This window comes from Lathyrus oleraceus, chromosome 4 (assembly GCF_024323335.1).
Source record: "Lathyrus oleraceus cultivar Zhongwan6 chromosome 4, CAAS_Psat_ZW6_1.0, whole genome shotgun sequence".
Lineage (NCBI taxonomy): Eukaryota > Viridiplantae > Streptophyta > Magnoliopsida > Fabales > Fabaceae > Lathyrus > Lathyrus oleraceus.
The window spans coordinates 403,195,263-403,203,539 of NC_066582.1; the positions used below are offsets into that span (position 1 = coordinate 403,195,263).

An 8,277-nucleotide genomic window follows, 5' to 3' on the forward strand; every position below is an offset into this window, starting at 1 on the left:
TTGCCTTTATTTTCAGTATTTCATCATTACTTTTACCTTTGCATTTACATCTCGCCAAACCTTTATTTCCAGCGCTTTCTCAAACTTAAAACTTTTACTTCAAGTTATTTATCTTCACTGTTGCCAATTACCTTTGTTATCCTAAAAAACCCCTTTTTTACAAAATTATTACCATTTATCCTTTGTCTTTAAAGTCATAGATTTCGTCTAGAGTTATTGTCGAAACACTCTTTACTTTGTACCATTAACGCTAGATAAAGAACCATTTACCATCCATAAACCAGAAACAAACTTAATCATGAGTCAAATCACCATAACACTAGTTCTTGAGACACATGTCCTAGGATCAATCTAGTCGATCCTGTAAGTTACCAAGATTAATAACATTGGAGGACTAACGGTTGTTTGTCAGAAATTACTGGTAAACAAGTCCATGCATATCCTTAAACCGATGATAGTTTTGATCAATAAATGGAAGAATGGTTCACAAGTTCGGTGTTAGGGAGAGAAAGCTGTTGCAGAAGGGTTACAAAATGAGTTTGGGAACATGTATATGTTGAGTATTGTAGCCGGTGGTTCGCATGTTTGTCGTTTGAATTCAACTGGTTTTTTGGTTTGTAAAGGAATTAATTGTTCTTGACAAATTGATGTTCCACAAGGTGGTGCTTTTGAGTATGATGAATTGGCACTTGGAGATGAACATGTTTGTGCAATTAGAAGATTGAATGGTTCTGTTGTTTGTTGAGGTGGAAAGAGACAATTTTTGGTGAATTTTGTTGAAAATGTTTCTTTTGAGTTAATTGTTTATGTTTCTAATTTTACTTGTGGATTGAGAGCTATCAATTTTTTTTTTGTTATTTGTTGGGGACCTGGTTGGTCTAATGGATCAAAATGGTTCTGAATCTATTATTCCTTTACCTCGTGTTCTTCCCGAGACTTGTGTTCAATCTTCTTGTAGTGAGTATGAAATTTATCCTGATTATCAATCACCGTGTTCTAGTACAAGTCATCACATTTACAGATCAAATATATGTAACACTCAAATAACAAATCTGTTGTCTTCGTCAATTTAACCTCCACCACCAGTATCCCCTCCTCGGTCGTCTCGATCGAAGATATTGACATTCACAATTGTTGACTAAGTTGGTGTTTTTATTGGTATATGCTCTATAATTTATTGCATATAGAAAGGTGTTTGTTTTAGTAAAAAAAATTAACACAACCAAAATAAATCATATTGTTTGTGATTTGTATATCATATGCTTTGTTAGTTCGGAAAAAAACTGTTTATGTTATTAATTATTTTTGTATTTTTTTAAAGGCATGTCATGAATACCTTATTATATATATATATATTTAAAATGGACTATGAATACTATTTTTATACGATGAGACAATAAATGAGTGTTGATCTAATAAAATATATTAAATTAATAGACTAATTTATTTGATTAATTATTGATAATCAAATTTTAATAATTTAATTAGTCTCTTAAATTCTCACAACACATTTTTAATTATTTATAATAATATTTTAAAAATAATATATTTAAATATATTTTATATTGTATCAAATAAATTTATTTATACGAAAGCACGAATATTTTATTAGTTAAAATATAATATTGTAATTTATTTTATTTTATTTTATTCTACAAATTTTATTATCTATCATTTAGAAGTTTATGTTTTTCTTCAAAATGATATCAATCTTCTTTATCTATTTTTCAATTAAGAAAATTAAGAAACAATTTTTGTCCACACAAGTTGGTGCTTATTTCGTAATCTCACATCGCCTTATTTGAAAAACGCTTTTATTTTAATTGCATCGTGACCGTCAAATGTTCAACCATCCGTGCTATCTTAGCCGTCTATATTGACTCTGCATCCTATATAAATTCACCCTTCTACAATGTTTCCCTCATTCTGTTCTATTTTTTGTTATTTGATTGCTTCGTGTCCCGGTATCTCACATCGTCTTATTTGGAAAATGCTATTATTTTAATTTTATTTTAATTGCATCGTGACCGTCAAATGTTCAACAACCATCCGTGCTATCTTAGCCGTCTATATTGACTCCGCATCCTATATGAATTCACCCTTCTACAATGTTTCCCTCATTCTGTTCTATTTTTTGTTATTTGATTGCTTCGTCCCGGTAGCTCGATTTTAGGGTTCGTCGCGGTAGCTCGATTTTAGGGTTCGTCGCGGTAGCTCGATTTTAGGGTTCGTCGTTCTTCGTTTGCTTCAATATGCCGCAATAAACAATATCGTTATGGGAGTTTTTGTTTCGTTATCGGGATGGTAGATATCAAGAATTTAACCTGGACTCTTATTTTTTATAGAGCTGTAATCAAGAATTATATGTATAATTTTTTGATGTAATTCTCTATTCGATAATCAAGATATACGTTTAACCATTTTGCAGCTATTCTTCTTTTTTATAGAGCTGTAATCAAGAATTATATGTATAATTTTTTGATGTAATTCTCTATTGGATAATGAAGATATAGGTTTAACGGTTTTGCAGCGATTCTTCTTTTTTATAGAGCTGTAATCAAGAATTATATGTATAATTTTTTTGATGTAATTCTCATATTGGATATGCCATTAATTTCACATTTATGATGATTCTCATATTTTGTATCTATGGACACCTTTTCTCAGATCGTAGTTACCATTTATTTCAATCTTTATTTGATTTTGATGCTCAACATCTAGTTTAGTTTTTTGTGTATGGATGTTACACAGGAGATAACATATAAATGTCTCAGTTTTCTGTGGAACCTGTGGCAGTTCGAGTTTCACCTTCTGTTTATATAGCTGCTGTCAGAGGTTCACATTCTTTCTGTTTATGGCTTTGGGAAAGAACATTCAATATATTAGTTACATATGGTGTATTTATTTTGATATTTGGCATAATTGTCTTCTAATGGTGTGTCCTGTTTTAGTTGGAGGCATATACAAGAAACCTTACCTAATTCTAGAGAACATCTCTATCCCAAGGATAAGGAATTCTGCAATTTTTATTTTGCATATTTTTTGTTTTGTTGATTTGCCACTTCCTTTGTTGTAATTTTTTTTTATCTTTTTTCATTTTTATTCTTTGCATTTGGGATATATAAGACAATAACTAAAAATCCTCTCCTATATGGGTATCTTCCGGTGAATCTGCAACTGGTGCAAGAACTTGGCATAAGGGGAGCCTAATTGAGCAGAAGAAATTGCCATTAGTTATGCTGTTGGACTTTCATATGGTGATCTATAATCTACTATCAATTCTTTATGTTTCCTTGTATACATTACAGTCTTGTATATACTATCACATGGCATATGTACTATGAAAACTTCTTAGATATTTATGGAGGACATTTTGCTTGATGTTTCATAGAAGAGAAACTATAGAACTGTAAATCATCTCTCCCATATATGGGTATCCCTCACATAATCTGCAACTGATGCAAGAACTTGGCAAAATGGGAGACTAATTGAGTACAAAAGGCTGCAGTTGGTTGTTGTACTTTCATCTGATGATCTCTTCTAAGGTCTTGTTTTCTCATTTCTTTGTGAGTTCCTTGTAGACGTCATTGCATATTACTGTAAATGTATAGTCGAATTTGAACCTTTGCATTTAACTGTCATTTTTTCCTTGAATGTACATTTGAATTTTGTATTTTGAATTTTGTACATTTGATGATTCATGGGAGAGAGTAATGCGGTAATGCTGTTTTTTGTATTTTGCAGAAGGATTACAAGTATTTGGAGAGCTTCAGATTTTGTGCTTATGTGGTACATCTGCACCTCTTCCTTGGCTAAATTGAGACGTGTCTTCTGTTCTCAAAGTGTAGACATCATGAACTTCACACAATCACACCTCTTTTTAATCTTCTCTTAAGGTTACATGAGAATTTTTACATAATCAATTTAGTGTGCCTTACAGAATCTGCAATCGGTTTATGGACTTGGCATAAGTCGACCCTAATTGAGCACAAGAGGCTGCAATTGGTTGTTGTTATTGTTGTACTTTAATTTTGTGATCTCTACTATAACCATTAATTCTGCATGTTTCTTTGTATAATATTAAGGTCTTGTTTTCTCGATTTCTTCGTGAGTTCCCAGTAGGCGTCACATGAAATATGTACTGTGAAAGCTGCTTAGATGATTGTCATGGACATTCTACTTGATGTTTCATGGGAGAGAGGCTATGAAACTAAAAATCATATTTCCATATGGGTATCCCTCAAAGAGTCTGCAACTGGAGAAAGAACTTGACTTAAAAGGGAGCCTAGTTGAGCAGAAGACGCTACAATTGGTTATTGTCATTGCTATTGTACTTTCATCTGGTGATCTCTACTACGACTATTGATTCTTCATGTTTACTTGTATATATTAAGATCTTGTTTTCTCGATTTCTTGGTGAGTTTCCGGTAGGAGTCACATGGAATATGTGCTGTGAGAACTACTTAGATGATTGTCATGGACATTTTGCTTGATTCATTGGAGAGAGGCTATGAATTTCGTGGAGTTTGAACCTTTGCATTTAACCGGTCATTTTTTTCGTTAAATGTACACTTGATTTGGAATATAGGTGTCCTATGCGAGTGTAATGAAGAAATGTTGATTTTTGTGTTTTGCATAAGGAATGCAAGTATTAGTAGTGCTTTAGTATTTGTGGTTATGTAGTACATGTCCAACCTTTTCTTGACTAAGATGCGTCTGTTTTGCTATATTCTTCTTTTTCTGTTGTGTTTTTATTGTTATTTTATATTTATGATTATGATACTCCTAAGAAGATATCCTCTTTGTTGTAGTTGGCCGGCCGAAGGACTCCTTTATATTTAGAGGAGGCCGATATTGTGTCATTTCATATGAGTACATGTCATTACAAATTGTAGGTTGTGGTGCATTCTCTCTACTGTTTTTATTGCTATGCATTAATTTGGTCATATTTACGAAGACTCTTTACATTTCAGTCTTGTTTGATTTGATACTTAGCCTCTACTTTTGTCAGATCCTTTGAGTTTTCATCTGTGGATGTTACAGCGGAGATAGCCTATAAATGTAGGTTAGCTTTGAAACCCATGGTAGGCACATACTTTGAATTCTGCTTTGTGATAAAACATGGGATTTCTTTCCTGCATATATAACACAATCTTCAAATGGCTACTGTTGTATGTTGTATTTCATCTGGTGATCTCTACTTTGACCACATTCTTTATGTTTCTCCATGATTTCTTTAGTATTTGTCACAGTAAAATTTATATCTATACATGTATTATTTAGTATTTGCCACAGTAAAATTTATATCTATACATGTATCATTTGGGGTTGAGTAATGCATGTGTTTGGATTGCAGTCTGAATTTAGATATATTGGAGATGACGGAGGTGCTAAGGAGACGTGAATCATCATGTTTGGCTGCCTGAGCTGTAATTTGAACAATTTTGTATCATTCCTTCTAATCCTTCTATAAAAGTTTGTCCTTAGAATTTCAGACTTTCTCATTCATCATGAGGATAACCTTTTTTGGTAGAACTAACCCACGAGCCGGCGAGGACCATTATGCTGCAAAGCTCTCCTTCAAGAGATGTAACACTGCTGCATGTCTAGGATTGGGAGATCTAACACTGCTGCATGCTTCGGGCTGGGTTCAAACGAGGACTTCTGGTTAAGCTGGAAGAGTCCCTTACCATATCAACCAGGGATAATCTTTTTTACATACATGTATCTGAGGAACTTCTGACTTAGCATAGAACATTATTTGTATCATTTTTGTGTGGATATGTTTCATGATTTTGATAATTGAGAGATACATTTAATCTGTTTTACAGCAAGTTAAGAGGAATTAGAGTCTACCCATAGACAAATCAAATTTCTTTCGTGAGTCTTGATACAATGGACATGGACAAAGAACAACTCCAGGATAGATCAAATATTCTTCTTTGTCTTATTTTTCTAGTATTTGTCACGGTAAAATATATATGTAATGTACATGTCTCATTTGGTATGAGTACAAGTAATGCATGTGTTCGGTTTGCAGTATTTATGGTTCTATATTACATGTCCACCTCTTGGATAATTGAGACATGCGTTTGTTTTGCAGAGTGAAGTATGAATGTCTAGAATGTTTAGAGTTTTGCAGAGTGAAGTTTGGATATCAATGTTTGGAGATACTTGATGCTATGGAGAAGAAAGTAAGAGTCTGTATTAATCAAATTCTTTCAATGAGTTATTCTATATTATTTTTATTTTCAGGCTTTGATCACATTACATACAAACTGTATTGTAAACTTGATTCTCGGCAGCGGTTTGCCAAAATAATAACTATCTTTCAATATAGAGAGGAGCCTCTGAGTTTTGATTTGGTTATTTCTTTTAAAATCATTCTGGTTTTAATCAATTCTTTATCGCTAAAGAAACCATATTTTTCTTGATTTTTTATTTTCTCTGGTGTTGCAGGAAAGGTATTTTACTTGTACCTTGTTTTATTTTCCGTTGTTTGGTCTTCAAGTTTTGTATTTGCTTCTGGTATTGAACGCCATACATATGAACTAAAATGATTCTTTTTTCTTCTTCTGCAGAGTTGTGTGTTTTGAAACAAAAGTTTTGTGTAGAATCAATCCCCAGGTTTTTATTTTGTTTTGATTCTTATCACACCTTTTCCTGATTTACTCTTTTATGATTTTCACTTGGCATTATCAGTTGATTATGATACTCCTAAGAAGATATCCTCTTTGTTACAATTGGCTGGCCGAAGGACTCCTTATTTTTTAGAGGAGGCCAAAATTGTGTCATCTTTTAGGACAAGTTCATGTACAAATTGCTTCATTGCAGAAATTGTATAACTTGGATCTTTCATCAAACAATTTAAGTGGTTCTATCCAAAACAAGTTGGAAAGTTGTCAATGTTATCGCACTTGAAATTGGGCAAAAATAAGTTTGAAGGAAACATTCCTAGTGAGATTGGAGAACTAAAATATATTAAAGATCTTGATCTTAGTGGAAATGTTTTGAATGGAACCATACCAGCAATGCTTGAACAGTTAGTTTTATCCGTCACTCTAGGCACTCTGTTGTCAGCATTATTTGTTTATGGGATCAAAATATCCTATCGTTGTTGTCGAGCTTCAAGAACAATAGAATGCAAGCTTACTGAAGAGTCACATGATCAAAACATATTTGCAATATGGAGTTTTGATGGAAAAATGGTGTATGAGAAATGTTATTGAAGCCACAGAAGAGTTTGACAACAAGCATCTTATTGGAGTCGGAGGACAGGGAAGTGTTTACAGAGCAGAGTTGCTTACCGGACAAGTTGTAGCTGTGAAGAAACTTCATTCATTACAAAATGGAGAAATTTCAAATCTGAAAGCTTTTGCAAGTGAGATTAAAGCTTTAATTGAAATCCGACATCAAAACATTGTGAAGTTATATGGGTACTGTTCACATCCGTTGCATTCGTTTTTGGTTTATGAGTTCTTGGAGAATGGCAGTGTGGACAAGATCTTGAAAGACGATGAGCAAGCAACTACATTTGATTGGAATAGAAGGGTGAATGTCATTAAGGATGTTGCAAGCGCTTTATGTTATATGCATCATGATTGTTCACCTCCTATTGTTCATCGCGATATCTCCAGCAAGAATGTCATTTTGGATTTGGAATATGTAGCTCATGTATTGTATCAGACTTAGGAACAGCTAAGTTTCTAAATCCTGATTCATCCAACTGGACCTCTTTTGTTGGAACATTTGGATACGCTGCTCCAGGTTAAATTATTTTATAGTTTATTTTTTCAATTACTTACATAACAACTTTATAATTGTCTGCATCTCACTGTTTGTTACAGAACTTGCATACACAACGGAAGTAAGTGAGAAGTGTGATGTGTATAGTTTTGGAGTATTAATCTTGGAAATAGTTTTTGGAAAGCACCCAGGAGATTTTGTATCAACAATGGTGCAATCAAGTGAATTAGGTGTTGAAATTGATGATCTCTGGTTATTGATAAAGTGGATAAACGTCTCCCTCATCCTAGGAATGATATTGGGAAAGAGAAACCTCCGCACGTGACAGCACCTCCGACGGTCGATCCCGACAATTTTCCCACCGCTCCACTCTCCATAGGGCAATTGTTTCAGATCCGATACTCATGGCTACTCCTCATAACTTTACGCCAAACTACGATGATTTTCTCAGATGGTATCAGAATTATCAGAACTTAGATTCTACTGCTTCGATAGCACACACTGGTAATTCATCTGCTTGTCTCTCTCAAT

The 8,277-nt window shown here is 33.4% G+C and overlaps 2 pseudogenes; both read left to right on the forward strand.

Moving 5' to 3' along the window:
• The first annotated feature begins 451 nt into the window (after positions 1 to 451).
• LOC127137725 (putative serine/threonine-protein kinase-like protein CCR3) lies at positions 452 to 1,217 on the forward strand (annotated as a pseudogene).
• A 573-nt stretch (positions 1,218 to 1,790) lies between these two features.
• Positions 1,791 to 7,856, forward strand: LOC127075689 (MDIS1-interacting receptor like kinase 2-like; annotated as a pseudogene).
• Positions 7,857 to 8,277: the final 421 nt, after the last annotated feature.